This window comes from Sorex araneus, chromosome X, assembly GCF_027595985.1.
Source record: "Sorex araneus isolate mSorAra2 chromosome X, mSorAra2.pri, whole genome shotgun sequence".
In the NCBI taxonomy this organism is placed as follows: domain Eukaryota; kingdom Metazoa; phylum Chordata; class Mammalia; order Eulipotyphla; family Soricidae; genus Sorex; species Sorex araneus.
Genome location: NC_073313.1, coordinates 155769513 through 155786400, shown reverse-complemented (window position 1 = coordinate 155786400; position 16888 = coordinate 155769513). Strand labels below are relative to the sequence as shown.

Below are 16888 nucleotides of genomic sequence, written 5' to 3'. Positions count from 1 at the left end.
GTATTTGTGCTCTTACTGAGTCCCCACTCTCCTGGCACCTCCATATATCCCACACCTCAGAGCCTAGAGACCCTCCTTACACTGAGGCTCCATACGAAGACCATTGCATATGTGACTCTTAATGATATTCTCATTGTGGTTACACTCACCTTCCAATCTGCCCTCCTAAGACAGAAACTTGGGGCTTATAATCCATGTTTCTCTTTCCCCTCACATGCTGACCCCCCTGAAGCAGCTCTCCTGGTCTGGCGACCTTCCAAAGTCACCTCTTTAAAATCACAAGTGCAAGTCTCAGGCCGGGGCCGATACGGGCTCGCGCTTTGCCTAGATTCGACCCAGGTGGCCATGCTTTTGTATGGCTGCTTTGCTGCTAAACGACCAAGATCCAGAAGCCAGACTGTGAACTAAGCCTTCGCCCCACGCCGACCGAGGAGGGGAAACATCCTTTTTCCTCAGTTTTTCTTCCCTTTGTGGGAAGAAGTGGCGTGTTGTCCGCCTTAGTATGGGACTTTAAACAGGTATGGACTTGGTGGCACGGGAAAGAGGGAAAAAATGTGTTTTGAACTTGAAACAGCGGGACGCTTGGGCAGTCTCGGGCCGGGGCCAAGACGAGCTCACGCTCCGCCGAGATTCAACCCGGGTGGTCATGCTTTTGCATGGCTGCTTTGGTGCTGAACGACCAAGATACAGAAGCCAGCTACACTACTTCTGGTCCCAGAAAGTGCTTGCAGCCATGTCTCTAGACTGTGAACTAAGCCTTTGCCCTGTGCTGACCCAGAAAGGGAAATGATGCAATTTCCAACATAAATCTCCCTGGACTTAATTACTACAATACAGAAATCCTAAACCGCGGTAACGGCCGCATGATGTCATATCTCTTCATTCTCATCAATGGAAAACTAATTATCAAATGCTTCCTTGTCAGTAGGCCCGTATTTTTGGAAGGTAAATTCCAACAACAATAGTGAGTTTTGTGTTGAAATATGGAATGTAATCAAGGTAAAGAGAAAATGAAGTGAAATTTATCAGTTATGCAAATGGGGGTGGGGTGGGAGGTATACTGGGGATTTTTGGTGGTGGAATATGGGCACTGGTGAAAGGACAGGTGTTTGAGCATTGTATAACTGAGACATAATCCTGAGAACTTTGTAACTTTCCACATGGTGATTCAATAAAATAAATTTTAAAAAAATAAAAAATAATAAAATCACGAGTACACCATTAATTCTTTACTTAGGAAACTCGAAGTTCCTTATAAATCATAATTATAAGTTAATTATAAACCATAATTTATTTTTGCTATTTTTTTGTTACACCAAGAGATGCACAGGGTTTACTCCTGGTTCTGCACTGAGGAATTACTCCTGGCAGTGCTCAAGGGACCATATGAGATGCTGGGAATCGAATCTGGGTTGGTTGCGTACAAGGCAAATACCCTACCCACTGTGCTATCGCTCCAGCCCTGAAAATCATAATATTTTAATTGTTCTACATCTGAAGGAGTGAAGCAGCAACAACGTGAGTCAAGAACATTAGGGAGGGCTGGAGCGATAGTACAGAAGGTAGGGCGTTTGCCTTGCATGTCGCAGACTCGGGTTTGATTTCTAGCATTCCATATGATCCCCCGAGTCACTGCCAGGAGTGATTCCTGAGTGCAGAGCCAGGAGTCACCCCTAAACATAGCTGGATATGACCCAAAAAGAAAAAAAAAGAACGTTAGGGAAAAAACATGTCTAATTTAATTAGGTGAAAATAAAACAAAAATTGTTAATCTAGAGTTAATATTGGTGTGTAAAACTTTCATAATTTTGGTGTGTGATATATTCATAATAATGGTGTGTGAAATTTTTTGATAAATTTTTTTTTTTTTTTGCTTTTTGGGTCACACCCAGCAATGCTCAGGGGTTACTCCTGGCTTTGCACTCAGGAATTACTCCTGGCGGTGCTTGGGGAACCATATGGGATGCCGGGGATCGAACCCGGGTTGGCCGCGTGCAAGGCGAATGCCCTACCCGCTGTGCTATCACTCCGGCCCCAATTTTTTGATAAATTTAAGGAAGTGTCTTGTTGGTCTTGGTGAAACAGCCTTAGGAAATATTCCCAACATTCCCAGGCACTCCATCATCCTTCCTGAGGTCTGGGGGTCCAGCTGCCCTGGAAACTGCTGACTGTGGAGAGTACAGAGATGCGCCGGTGGGTCCGGTCTGTGAGGATTCACTGTCCCGACCCAGCATGTGCTCTGGGACAGGACACCTGAGAACAGACACAGTGAGTCACGTGCTTATACACGAGAGTGTTTATGAATCCTAGAGCCACCTGGTACCTGAGGTGTGATGTCATCCATCTCAATACTCACATTGTCTGAATTGTTTGTTTGTCTCTGGGTCTAACCTAGCAGAATTTTGTAGAGGCTGCTGAGTGTGTAGATGACTTGTGATCCTTAATGTTGACTTTTTAAACATCAAATTTTAGAGCATATATTCTGACCCCTTAGATTTAACTCAACATGCAGGTGCTCCATGGAATTAGGGGGTACATGCATGTGACCAGCCTGTGTCTATGTTCCATGCATTTGGAAGGGTTGTGGAGAGCAGTGCCTGACACTGTTCAGAGCTAATATATATGTGCCCTTGTGAAATGTGTGAGTCTGAGCACTAAGACCAGGTTCCCGGCGCTAGAGTTTGTGCATTTAGGACTTTCCAAGATCTCTTATCGGGCACCTGATGGGTCTTGGATTCCTGAATGATGACCCCAATACCAGGATCATGAGGTTCACGGTCATCTTCTCGGTGCTCAGTTACATATACGATGGAGCGAATTGAGGTGCTCCTGGCCAGGCCAACCACACCAGGAAGGTCACTAGGTGAGGCATCTTCCTTGTCGCTAAATAGATTCAGCACCAGTGAGAAAGAACAAATCCACGCAAAGAACTGCCTTGAATCTCTCAGAGTGAAGTTGCACGAGGAAAAGGGATTTTCATTCAAGGTAATTGACTGAAAAAACACTGTGAAATCTGATTGACATGGATTGGTTTCAGCCAATTCAGAATTCACAGGGATAATCACAGTGTCTGTTGGTCCGCCAGATTTGCATTCACAGTGAATGAACAGGAGCCACCCCACAGGGACACGGAGGGACAGGGGCCTCTCTATAGGGTAGAGGCCCTGGTTGGGCTATTTAGCTCCTCCCCAACTGCCATTTCCCCCTCAGCAATTCCTGTTTACTGAGAGCTCCTCAGCACGTTTCCTGTGCTGGAGGAAGAGGCCCGGCTCTGACAGGGCCTCAGGGACAGGCCTGAGTGCTCTGAGCCACAGTCAGCACCTCCTCCCAGGGAGCCACACACCAGCCTCCCCTGGGTCCCCTCCTTTCTCTACAGAGGCTCCCCCATGCAAATCTGCTTTCGGGACCCAGGGTTAAAACCGCTTTCACACTCACCCCAACTCAGGCTCCCTCTCTCCCTGACACAGTGTCTGACATCATGACCTCGTGGGAAGGAACGTGCATCAGCGCTGGTTCCTCCTCTTTCTGGTGTCAGCTCCCGGATGTGAGTATCCCCTGGACAGAGGCTCCAAGGTGGCGCATGGTGTCTCTGAGCCCGTGACTCACTGTGGGTCTCTGTCCCCAGGTGTCCTGTCCCAGGTACAGCTGCAGAAGTCGAGACCAAGCCTGGTGACGTCCTCGCAGACCCTGTCCCTCACTTGCTTGGCCTCTGGATTCCCTGTAACTAGCAGCAGCTCTGGTATAGACTGGTTCCACCAGCTTCCTGAAAAGCTGCTGTACTGGATTGGTAGCAGAAATAGTGCAGGGAGCACGTTCTATATCCCAAGTCTTCAGCCCCGAGTCAGCATCTCCAGGGACACCTCCAAGAACCAAGTTTACCTAAAACTGAGCAACTCCGTAACTGAGGACACAGCTGTGTATTATTGTGCAAGAGACACAGTGAGGGCAAGTCCCTCTGGCCCCAGACACAAACCTTCTGAGGGAGACATGGGAGCTAAGTGTGACCACCAGGGGTTGCTCTGCTCCAGGGACTCCAAAACTGGGTTCCATTAGCAGCAGGAGAGGGGCCTGTAAGGAGGGCGCTTTCTTCCCTCTTTCGTTGAAAAATAGCACTGTTACTGACATCCTGTTGTTCATCGATTTTCTTGAGTGGGCACCAGTGATGTCTCCATTGTGAGACTTGTTACTCTTTTTGGCATATTGAATATGCCTTGGGTAGCTTGCCAGGCTCTCTGAGAAGGACGAAGGAATTGAACCTGGGTTGGTGTATGCAAGGCAAACGCCCTACCTGCATGCTATCACTCCAGCCCGTTGAAATAACATCACTGTCACTGTATCACTGTCATCCCATTGTTTGTAGATTTACTCTAGCAGGCACCAGTAACGTCTCTTTCCTCTCAGCCCTGAGATTTTAGCAGCCTCTCCTTGCTCATCTTTTCCAATGATTGGAGGCTCTTTCAGGGTCAAGGGAATGAGACCTATCGTTACTGCTTTTGGCATATCGAACACTCCACGGGTAGCTTGCCAGGCTCTGCCCATGCAGGCAGGATACTCTCAGTAGCTTGCCAGGCTCTCTGAGAGGTATGTATATATGTGTTATAGTTATTCAAAATTCATGAAATTTGCTTGTAAATGGATGAACTTTTAGAGCATCAGACTGAGTGAAATAAGTCAGAAGGAAACAGACACAAAACTAGAGAGAGAGTATGGGGGAAATTTTCTGTCGTGGAGGCAAGGGAAAGATTGGAAAGAGGGTATACTGAGAACATTAGTTTTGGCGATTATGCACTGGTGGAGGGATGGGTGTTGATCATTTTGTGAATGAAACTCAAACATGGAAGCTTTGTAACTGTATCTCACCGTGATTCAATCAATAAAAAACGGGACAAATATAGAATAATTGCTCTCTTCTATGGGATTTAAACTTTTGTATGAGATTAATAATCTGTGCCAGCAAACAAAGGGACCAGAAGAAATGGTCAATGCTTGGAAGCTTCCTACAAGTGAGTTTGAGAGACAAAGGACAGAAAAGGACCAGTATGGCAGCAATAGATATGATCACTCTGGACAAGGGGTGAGAGTCAAAAGTAAGAAAAGGGACATATATGATAAACTTTAAGTATCTATATTGCAATCCATAGACCCCAGAGAGTGAGAGAGGGGGAGATAGAGAGAGAAAGAGAGAGAGGAGAGAGAGAACACATACAGGATCCCAGAGATCAATGAAGGAGAAGGATAACTCACGTGATGATGATCAGAAATATGTGTTTGGATTTTCTTCCTGTCACAATCCTTTGCTATCTCTCTCTCTATTTCTCTATCTCTATCTCTCTCCTTGAAATTCTCTAAGTAAATTTCTTTAGACAATACTATTTTACTTCTATCTCCATCTCCCTTTTCCTAATATTCACAGAGAGACAAAAAGTGGATCTCTGAGTTTTACTTCTTTAGTATTTCACTTGTTCTGCGTGGAAAGATGTCTCTCAGACTTCTAACATGTCTGAGCAGAAATCAGAACTCAAGGATTTTTCTCAGTTGGTGAAGTCCATGTGGTCTCCTGAACACGGCTCTCTCTTTCTCTCCCCTTGCATTTCTCTAAGTAAATTTCTTTAAATAATACTATTGTGTATCACTGAAAAAGTCAGAGTTCAAGGCATATGTGCCATAAAACATTATTAATTGTATCCTATTCATTTCTAAATTACATATATTTGTCCTACTAACACTGTTATATGATAAACTTGTTGGCAGCTGTATTAGACTCATACTTGGTTTTTGAAAGTCTTTATTAGTTTATCACTGTCACTGTATCACTGTCATCCCGTTGTTTATTGATTTACTCGAGCGGGCACCAGTAGCATTTCCATTAGTCCCAGCCCTGAGATTATAGCAGCCTCTCCTTACTCGTCTTTCCCAATGATTGGAGGCTCTTTTCAGGGTCAGGACAATGAGACCTGTTATTGTTACTGTATTTGGCATATCAAATACGCCATGGGGAGAATGCCAGGCTCTTCCATAATTTTCCCTGGTACTACCAGGAATAATACCTGAGCACACCCAAAATCCAAATCACACATCTGGAACTATTATTACAGCAGGTGGGGCATCTGCCTTGCACATGGCTGACTGAGGTTCAATTCCTGGCATCCCGTGATTCCTGCTGTCTGGACCTGGCTCACAGTAAGGCTTTTCATTGCCTATACTGTGTGGCCTGCAAATATTATAAATATCCAAATGAGGGAGCTTTTGAGACAGCACAGCAGGCAATGCCCTTGCCTTTTACTCAGTCAATGCAAATTAAACCCCAGCACCCCATAGGGTCCCGTAAGTCCCCAGGAGTGAACCATAAGGACAAAGCCAAGAGAAAGCCCCGGGCACAGACAGGTGTGACCCAAAATCAAAGCAGGAAAATGTAGAGAAAACATACACATTCTTGAGTCTCTAAACTTCTTGTTTTGGGGTCAGTCCTGTTAATAGTGGGTGTCCATGTGGTGCCAGGGGTTGAAAAGAGGACTCCCCATGCAAAGTACAGGCTCCAGCCCTTAAAGTCATCTCCCAGGTCTAAACTTCTTAGTCTTTTATTGAGAAACCATGATGGACAAAGTTAGTCATGCCTGAGCTTCAGGCATTATGATGGTCCAATATCACCTCACCAGTATCTACTTCCCTCCACCAATGTCCCCAGTTTGCCTTCCACCCACCAGCCTGCCTCTGTAGGGGTCACATTTCCCCCCCAATTTTAGGCATTGTTTTATAATACTGTTACTGATGGGGCATCATTCTTAACACTTTACCACTGTCCAGAACCACCTCTGCTGATCACCCATCATTTAGCAAATGGTAATCTGGAAAATAATGGATTTTTTTCCTGCCACACCCACAGGTGCTCAGGGGTTACTCCTGGCTCTGCACTCAGGAATCGCTCCTGGCAGGCTGGAAGGAGACTATCTGGGGTGCCAGGGATCATCCTGGTTGTGTTCCAGTCCTGGGAAAATGCTTTAAATAGCTGCTGTGTGACAGGATTTTAGTCTGTTTCCGACCATTTCTGTGTTTTTCTGACCATAGACCCCTTCTGACCTTGTCTCCTTCCTGAGGCCCCTGGTTCTACACTACAACCCTCCATTTTCACCTGTGACTACCTTGAAGTAGCCTGGGGGTCCATGTGGGGTATATAAGTAACCCTGGTCTATAAGAAAAAACAAATTATTTGGGGTCTTTTTTCCTTTGGAGCTTAAGTATGTTTAATGCTAGGTACCAGAAAGCAAGAAGCTACAGGCCTAACTCATACGTTTAGTCTTCTCAAGTCTCTGGGAAAAGACTATCTTTACAAGTGAAGGTAAATAGGGGCCAGATCGACAGGACATTTGCTTTGCAAGCAGTAAAACAAGGTTCATCCCGGGCATCCCATATTTCCCCCTTAGCACCTCCAGGAATAATTCCTGAGCATCGCAAGGTGTGACACAAAAACAAACTAAAAACAAACAAACAAAAAAAAACCAAAGGGGGGGAAAGCAGACTCAAGAGGCAGGCAAAATCTAATTAAGTATAAAACAGAGTAACTGTTACAAACGTAAGATGCTGGAATGTGTCAATGCTAATACACGGTTTATGAAGTGAAGAAAATGTTATAAACCTGATTGTGTTGATGACTTCACAATTTTGTGACTACACTAAATACCACTAAACTTGGCATTTTCAACGGGTCAACTGTATGGCATGTGAACTAGATGTCAATTCTAATAGAATTAGAGCTTTTCTAATTCTATTAATTTAACAAATCTAATATATTTTGGGGAACAGAGCAATAGCACAGCGGGCAGTGTGTTTGCCTTGCACGTGGCCGACCAGGACTTGATTCCTCCATCCCTCTCAGAGACCCCGGCAAGCTACCGAGAGTATCCCGCCCACACTAGAGCTTGGAAGCTAGCCCTGACGTATTCAATGTGGCAAAACCAGTAACAAGTCTCACAATAGAAATGTTACTGGTGCCCGCTCAAGCAAATCGACAAACAACAGGACAACAGTGCTACAGTGGTACAATATATTTTTGTTTATATTAAAGTCCTTACTTAAAGACATTTGTATCACTGTCATCCCATTGTTCGTCGATTTACTCTAGCGGGAACCAGTGACATCTCTATTCCATCCAGTCCTGAGATTTCATCAGCCTTTCTTTACTCGTCTTTCCCAACGATTAGAGGATCTCTCAGGGTTAGGGGAAAGAGACCTATCGTTACTGTTTTTGGCATATCTAATATGCCACAGGTGGCTTTCCAGGCTCTGCCCATGCAGGCGAGACATTCTTGGTAGCTTGCTGGGCTCTCCAAGAGGTGTAACTTAAAGAATTAAATCGGTTTTTACTATTTTTATTTGAGTGAATTAATATTTATTGTATAATTTTTGCATAATCTCAGCAAAGAACACTCAGTGTCATCTTTTAATTATATATATACATGTATATATATATGTATATATGCTTGATTTGCCAATATTTTCCTACGATGCATTTACCTGAGTCATTCCTGAGCACAGAGCCAGGAGTAAGTCCTCACAACTGCCAGGTGTGGCTCAAAACCAAAACAAAAATAACCATTAAAGAATATAACTCATGGAACAAGGCTTCTGAAGTGAAGTTCCAGGATTCAATAATGAGTTAGAGATGCCAAGAGGTTAAAGCCCCTGAAAACCCAGAGGCTCTCCCTGCAGGGTGGGGACCCGGCTGCAGGAGACGCCAAGTCCCAAGAGCACAGAGTCGCAGGCTAGAAGGGGTGCAGAAATGGGAGGAATGGGTGCAGAGATGCAGAAATCTCAGAAACGCAATTTCTTTCTTCAATATAAATAAGTTTTGCTTTTTCCAAAAAAAAAAATAAAAACCAAACTTAAGATAAGTATAGGACACGGAAGGATAAATTTTGCATACTTATCAATTTGTGGAGGAACATTTATCATATTAATAAGGCAATAAAACCTGTATGCAGGTGGTGTTTCTGCAATTCTTAATATCCACAATGAAAACCACTGGGGCAATAGGATGGTTTTGTAGTCTCATTATAGTATTCCTTGGGGAGTTACAGGATCCCAGAAATAACCTCAGAGCCCAGGTGTGTCCAGAGGTCTCCAGGCCATACAGATGTGGGGGCTTGGAGAAGGTCCTGAAAGGGCTTGGCCCTCCGGAGGGGAAGCTCTGTGTGCACAGAGTCCTGGGACAGGGCAGGTCTCATCTCCTCAAACAAGGATCTGAACTTGGACCACTTCACTCCCCTTGAGGATGGACCCGGTGGCTTCCAACAGCCCTTTCTCAGGTTGGACTAGGCCTTCAGCTATGAATTCTACCTCCTCATGAATATGCAAATTACACGAGGGACACTGAGTTAAATACAGATGTGTCTGTGTCCTGACAACCTCACACAGCAGGCACACCCACACCTTCAGAAGCCCCTGAGTGCACAGTCCCCACCATGGACTGGACCTGGAGAATTCTCTTCCTGGCGGCAGTGGCTGCAGGTAAGCGTCCCCATTCCTTGGGCTGAGGGAACGGGGCCAGTCAAGTGGAGTCCACACCCTCCTGTCTGCTGTCCACAGGTGTGAACTCCCAGGTACAGCTGGTGCAGTTCAGGAGCTGAGGTGGGAAAACCTGGGACATCAGTGAAGATCTCCTGCAAGGCGTCCGAATACACCTTCACCAGCTACTGGATCAACTGGGTGCAGCAGGCCCCAGGACAAGGGCTCGAGTGGATGGGAAGGATAGACCCTGATAGTGGTAGTACATACTACGCACCGAAGTTCCAGGGCAGACTCACACTCACTGCAGACAAGTCCAAGGACACAGCCTACATGGAACTGAGCAGTCTGAGCACTGAGGACACGGCCGTGTATTACTGTGCGAGACACAGTGTGACAAGCACATCCTGAGTGTGTCAGAAAACTGAGGGGAGGCAGCTGTGGCAGGTGAGGAGATGACAGGGACGCTGATCCTCCTGACTTCCTCCTCAGAGAGTCAGGGTCTAAGACACAGAATGGGGCTCACAGGGCAAGGCGTCATTTGAGGGGAAAGCTCAGAATCTCTCCCTGTCTTTCAGCAACAGCCAAGAGGCAGACGGCTTCTCTCGAGAACACCTGGTGTTATTCATATTTTCTTCTAGTATTGTTTAGTGGCGTGTCCCAGATTGTAGTAGAAGCAACACATGTAAGTTTTGGCTGGTATCATTGGAGGTTCCTGAACAGTAGGTTGACCCATGGCAGACTCCCATTGTTACATGGTTTTTTTAAATTCTGGCTCTGCAAAAGTCATTTTCTCTGAGATGAAATCCTGGTGTTGGCCAGAGCCCCTTCTGGAGTTTCTGTGGAGCCCTGAAACTTTGTACACGTTTGTATCTCTATATTGCTGAGCTGGAATCCTTCCACTGCACGAGGGGCAGTAGAGGAGATGAACATCTATGAAAGGGACCATGGTCACATTTCTCCAATCTCGTGGTGGTAAGGAAATGGTCAGGGTCAGGGTCTGTGAAGTCCTGATGTTGGGGCATCTCAGCCCAGCTCAGGGGAAGGTAGTTACCCAAGCACAGACACATGGTCTGGGATGTTCCCAGGAGGGCTGGCAGTAGCATGGGCCAGCAGACAGGATCTAGAACAAGGCCTCAGGTGCTGCTCCCTCTACCCCAGTGTCATCCATCCAAGCTGAGTTTACCTGGGGTCTGATCTCACCCATTGATCAATATGTCTGGAAACCTGGAAAAAATATGGTATTGAGTGAGACATTAATTTTTGCATGCCTTGCACCTTAGAAATACATAATCAAAACTGATTACTTTGTCTCAATTGATATCAAGTGTGTATATCCATGGACAAATTATAGACTAGAGGAGTAGAATATGGAGAGATTTGTATATGTATCCTATTAATGTCCACTGGTAAGCCTTAGAGAGCATAACTATATGATGAGCTATTAGTCATGCAGAACACAGTATTACTGGGAATATTCATGCTCCCATAGTTGAACTTTTACATCTTATGCAGAATCCAATTCATACCTGTACTTTGAATTATGTTGCCATTTTGTCAAAATGGTAGTTTACAAAAAGTGAGCAAAACCCTTTCCAATGACAGGTAAAATGCACATATCAGATATGAGAGTATTTTCATTCCCTCCCCTAGGAGAACATTGAACATACAGGAATCAGGACGACCCTTCAATTCCTGAAGGCACAATAAGCTCTTATGGGCAAAGGGTCCAGCCCAGGTTAATGCAGAGCACAGAAGCAGGGGCCTTACCCGAAGGGCAGCCTGGATTATCAGTGTGAGTAGAGCAGAAAGGCGCAGAAAAATTCCTCGGACACGGCAGTCTAGAAATCAGACCTCAATAATTGTTCTCACTGCGCCCTTCCTGCCTCTGCACAGAGCAGTCGCCTAGATGGGGCTCCTTGGTGACTGAACCTGTAGTTCTGAAGTGTCAGACTGTTCTCAGTCTCCCCTCTGTCCTCTGTGTAGTGACAACTCCAAGTGACACTGGGAATGCCACGTTCTCAAATCACCAAGCACTCTCCTAGTGCTACACACTTCCAACTGAATCCAGAAAGTCTGGGGCATTGCGCTGAAGACATTTTACTCATAAATTTCACATGTATGAGGAGCACCTGGAAAGAGTCCTAATCCTGTCTACTCTGTGTGGGCCTTAGCGTGCTGAGTTGAAAAATCTCTCAACTTCCTGCAATACAGCAAAAACTAGAGGATATCATGCTGAGTGAATTAGTGAGCAGGAAAGGGAGAGACACAGATGATCTGTCTCAAAATATGGGGCTTAAAGGATACACAGCAAGGTAGCAACAAGGGCTAAGAACAGCGCAATAGGAGAACTAATCCAAACAGTTGAGTGTTCTGGGGGAACGTTTTGACCCTGACTTCAATCTCTGAATCCTCACAGCATCCTTTTACCTGAACTCGAAGACTTGAACCTGTTTCAATCTCCCTGGCCCTGCACCAAGTGCCAGGGGCACAGAATGTTGTCCCAGCTGCACACAGACTGGGCACTGTGACAGAATTGCTCCCTTGTGAGCAGAAGTTTGGGGGAGTCTCCTAGCCTTGACACTGGTATAACAATCCACTTGTGTTCTGGGACAGACTGGAACCTCAGTTCCCCTCACTCAGTCTCCAAGTAGACTTTCAGTTTCCTGTTCTGGGAAGACCCAAGGCACACAGGCTCCTGCATTCAACATCTCTACAGGGGGCCCTCAGTTTACATTGGAAATGACAGGAAGAAGTGTTTGGCTGACACTGGGGGCATGTTTTGTGCACCTTCTAGATTCTCGGGAAAATTCTCTCCTCTCAAGGTGTTGAGTTCAAAACTCCCAGATAGTTCGATCCATGCCCTGTCTTCCTTAATGAGGTTTCAGCATGAAGTGAGGAGCATCTCCGTGGGACTGGGGAAATGTCCCCCTTGCAGAGGCCATTGATCAAATGCTTGGATCCCCATCTCCTTGCATGTAGTAATCTCGTAACTACAGGGACTCTGGGATAAAGGAGATGGTTCGTCTGTCTTGGGCAGTAGATGCTCAAAGATTTATGAGTGCAGAATGGCTGGGACATAGCCGCCCTCATAGGCCATAGACCCTTAGTCAGAGACAGAGTTTATTAGGAGAATAATGGGTCCATAGAGGCTGAGGGAGAGTGTCTCTGTGCACTAAGGAGCAGGTGGCAGAGAGAAGCAGGGTACTCTTATGACTGGAAGAAGCTGCAGGAACACTGGCCTTGACGCTGTAAGGCAAAGGCGAGGTTGAAGTTATGATGACGTCAAAGTTGTCTATTTCCCAAGTCTTGAGCCACTGGGCACCAGCCAATCAAGGCAAATTAATATACATTCATTTGTATCACTGTATCACTTATCCTGTTGATCTTTGATTTGCTCGAGCAGGCACCAGTATCATCTCCATTTGTCCCTGTCTCATGCTAGTTTTGCCCAGTGGCATCTATCGCTCCAGGAACATGAAGAGCCTCAAACCATTTGTTCAGGGTTTTGATGAAGTCTGACCATCTCATAGGTGGGCGGCCATGTGGTCTTTTACACAACTGCCGCCACACTCCAGGCCACTTTTCCGGATGCTTGTGCCAAGCTTCACACACTAGTGAAGTTCCACAGAACCAGGTAATACGGCACTTTGTGACCTTGGACTCTGTGGACTCTAGGCCCAACGGGATCCAGAAACAGAGATCCTCTGCCTGCTTCCACCAATCTCCGGCGACCCAGAGGTCACACCATAATATACATTATTCTTAGAAATGTCACAATTTGGGGCCTGGGGAATTCTGTACAGGTCCAATGACCTCTAGTGGCCAAGGGGATGTGTCAGGGAGAATTGCAACACCTCAAGGTATCCAGTGGGACACTGTCCCCTTAATAATGAGCTCAAAGTTGGGTGGTCCACTGAGTGTTCTGAGACTATCTAAAGGGATTCTAAAGCAGGCAAGACTAGAAAACTCTCAGGGCTGTGCTCCAGGCAAGAATAGACTAGGAAATTACCATCACTGAGTCATGCTTTAAATGTGATTGATTTTTTAAAGATTTTTTAAATATTTTATAAGTGAATCACTGTGAGGTACAGTTACAAGTTTATGAACTTTCATGTTTGTATTTTAGTCATACAGTGACCATTTACCTGTCCCTCCACCAGTGCCCATTCTCCTCCACCAATGTTCCCAGTATCCCTCCCACCGCCCCCGCCCCACACCCCACCACCCCACTCTGCCTTTGCGGTAGGGCATTCCCTTTTGTTCTCTCTCTTTCTGGGTGCTGTAGTTTGCAATATGAGTATTGAGTGGCCATTATGTTTGGTCTATAGTCTACTTTTGGCACGCATCTTTCAACCCGAATGTGTCCTCTCACATACTCTACTTGGTGTTTCCTTCTCTATCTGAGCTGCCTTTTCCCCTAGCATGGGAGGCCAGTTTCCAAGCTGTGGGGCAGACATTCTGGTCCTTATGTCTACTACTCTTGGGTGTTAGTCTCCCATTCTGTTACTTTATATTCCACAGATGAGTATGTTCTTTCTATATCTGTCTCTTTCTTTCTAACTCATTTCACTTAACTTGATACTTTCCATGTTGATCCACTTATATGCAAATTTCATGAATTCAGCATTTCTAACAACTGCATAGTATTTCATTGTGTAGATGTACCAATGTTTCTTTAACCAGTCATCTGTTTTTTTGGCACTCCTGTTTTTTTCCAGATATGGTTATTGTAAACAAAACAAATCAAAAAAATAAATGTGATTGCTGGTTGTGTGATCACCCTATGGCTACAGCTCTGTGAATATCCCAGTCTTGCTCTTAAGCTATGGAACTCTTCTTAGTGTTTGTTGTGTTTTAGGCTTCGCTGGTGAATTGTCTCTTTCCTCCTCCTTGAGAAGCTTACTAGGATCCCTAATTTGGTTAAAGTTTATCTTTAACCTTTCCTTTTAATTTACCTCTCATTGTCTCAGTTCCACAAGTTACTCTTGATTATTTATAAGGCAAAACTTTCTGGTAATTCTGAACTTTGTATTTGTACTGCTTTGTATTTGAAGTGCTGTGTGTTTGTACCTGCTTTCCTATTTCCCCTAAAGCCTTTTTATATTTTTACTATAGTGTAATGTTCTTTGGTTAAAGTGTGGAGAGACGATTAATGCTATGCTCCTAATATTTGGGAGTTGATTGAATATGAAATATATCTACTCCTAGGAAAAATGGTGATAATTACTCGAGTCAGGCTTTACTTGATGTATTTCCTAACACCCCAAAAGGGAGGTCCTATCTTGGGACTGGGATGGACCCGGGGCGAGTGAAAAAGCTACCCTGGAATCAAAACAGGACATTCTAGGAAGCACAAATGCATGGTCTTGATGCAAGCTTATACAACCTAAGAGACGGGACTCCCATGGGGAAGGACAAGCTGAACTGGCCTGAGGACTTAGTCTGGGATTTATGGTAAAAGGCTTGCTTGCTCTCAGAGCCCAGAGAACTACTTGTTAGGATCTTTGTCTCTTACTGTGCTTATCCAAACAATTGAAGGTATTTATAACAGATGCAGCTAGAGGGAAAGATAAAAGCAATGTAGATGTCCCTGAGAGATCATGTCTTCTTGAGTTCATCTCCCCAAGATAATTTCCTCTGTCAAATGTTTATCTATGTAATGATCAAATGATCCATCACACCTATGCCCTTACCTTAACCCCCCTTCAGACAGATGTTCTATAAATATGCTAACAACTATTCATTAAATAGCCATTTTCACTATCTAGCTGTGCCCCCAACTCTCCATGGTGGGGGGGGAATGGGGAGGTGGGGAGGTGACTCTGGTAGAGACCTCCAAAGGCACAAGCACCATGCACAAGAGTCAGATCAAAATGGATTAAAAAACTCAACATCAGACCAGAATCCATTAGATACATTGAAGAAAAGGTGTCGGCAAAACTCCACAATACTGAATCTAAAGATATCTTCAAAAATGACACGCCACTGACCACCCAAGAGCGAACAGAGATAAACAAGTGGGACTATATTAAACTAAGAAGCTTCTGCACCTCAAACGATACAGTGACCAAAATACAAAAACAATCTACAGAATGGGAAAGGATATTCACCCAATATCCATCTGATAAGGGGTTGATATCAAGGCCATATAAGGCACTGGCTGAGCTCTACAAGAAGGAACCATCCAACCCCATCAGAAAATGTGGCAATGAAATGAACACAAACATCAGTCAAGGAAGATACCTGAATGGCCAAAAGGCACATGAAAAAATGCTCTGCATCACAAACCATCAGGGAAATATGGATCAAAACAATTAAAATATATCACCTCACATTACAGAGACTGCTCCACATCCAAAAGAACAAAAGCAACCACTGTTGGCATGGATGTGGGAGAAAGAGACTTTCCTTCACTGCTGGTATGAATGCTGATTGCTTATAGCCCTTTTGGGAAACAGTATGGATGCTTCTCAAAAAATTAGAGATTGAATTTCCATTTGACCCAGCAATACCACCTCTTTCAATATATCCAGAGAGGCAAAAACGTATAGTTGAAATGACATCTACACTTGTATGTTCATCACAGCACTGTTTACAATAGCCAGAATCTGAAAAAAAAATGAGTACCCAAGAACAGATGACTGGTTAAAGTAACTTTGGTACATCTACACAACGGAATACTATGCAGCAGTTAGAAAAGATATGGTCATAAAATTTTCATACAAGTGCATTAACATGGAAAGTATCATTCTAAGTGAAATGAGTCAGAAAGAGAGAGACAGGCATAGAATGACTGCACTCATCTGTGGAATATAAATTAACAGAATGGGAGACTAACACCCAAGAATAGTTGAGATAAATACCAGGAGTTTGCTCCATGGCTTTGAAGCCGGCCTCACATGCTGGGGGAAAAGGCAGCCCAGATAGAGAAGGGAACACCAAGCAAAGGGGGTTTGGAGGATCCACTCTGGATGGGAGATGAGTGCTGAATGTAGACTACAGATGGAACACGATGGCCACTCAATTCGTCTATTGCAAACCACAACACCCAAAGGAGAGAGAGAGTAAAAGGGAATGCCCTGCCACAGAGGCGGGGTGGGGTGGGAGGGATGGGGTGGGGGTGATGGGAGTGATACTGGGATCACTGGTGGTGGAGAGACACAGCGAGGGGAAGGCCGGGTGAGCCCAGACACAAACCTGCTGAGACAGACTGACCTGCCAGGGTCTCCAGGGCCACCAGAGGGCGCTCAGGACTGAAAGGGGCACAGGGACTAGGAGGGGGTAAGGTCCACCAGGAGAATCAGAACACCATAATAACTAATCCATGCTATATTCAGAGTGATCTCTGGTCCCTTCCCTGCCATCACTCAGTCTTTGGGCAGGT

The 16888-nt window shown here is 45.1% G+C and overlaps 1 pseudogene; it reads left to right on the top strand.

Moving 5' to 3' along the window:
- The first annotated feature begins 9458 nt into the window (after window positions 1-9458).
- On the top strand, window positions 9459-9912 carry LOC101552784 (immunoglobulin heavy variable 1-69-like; annotated as a pseudogene).
- Window positions 9913-16888: the final 6976 nt, after the last annotated feature.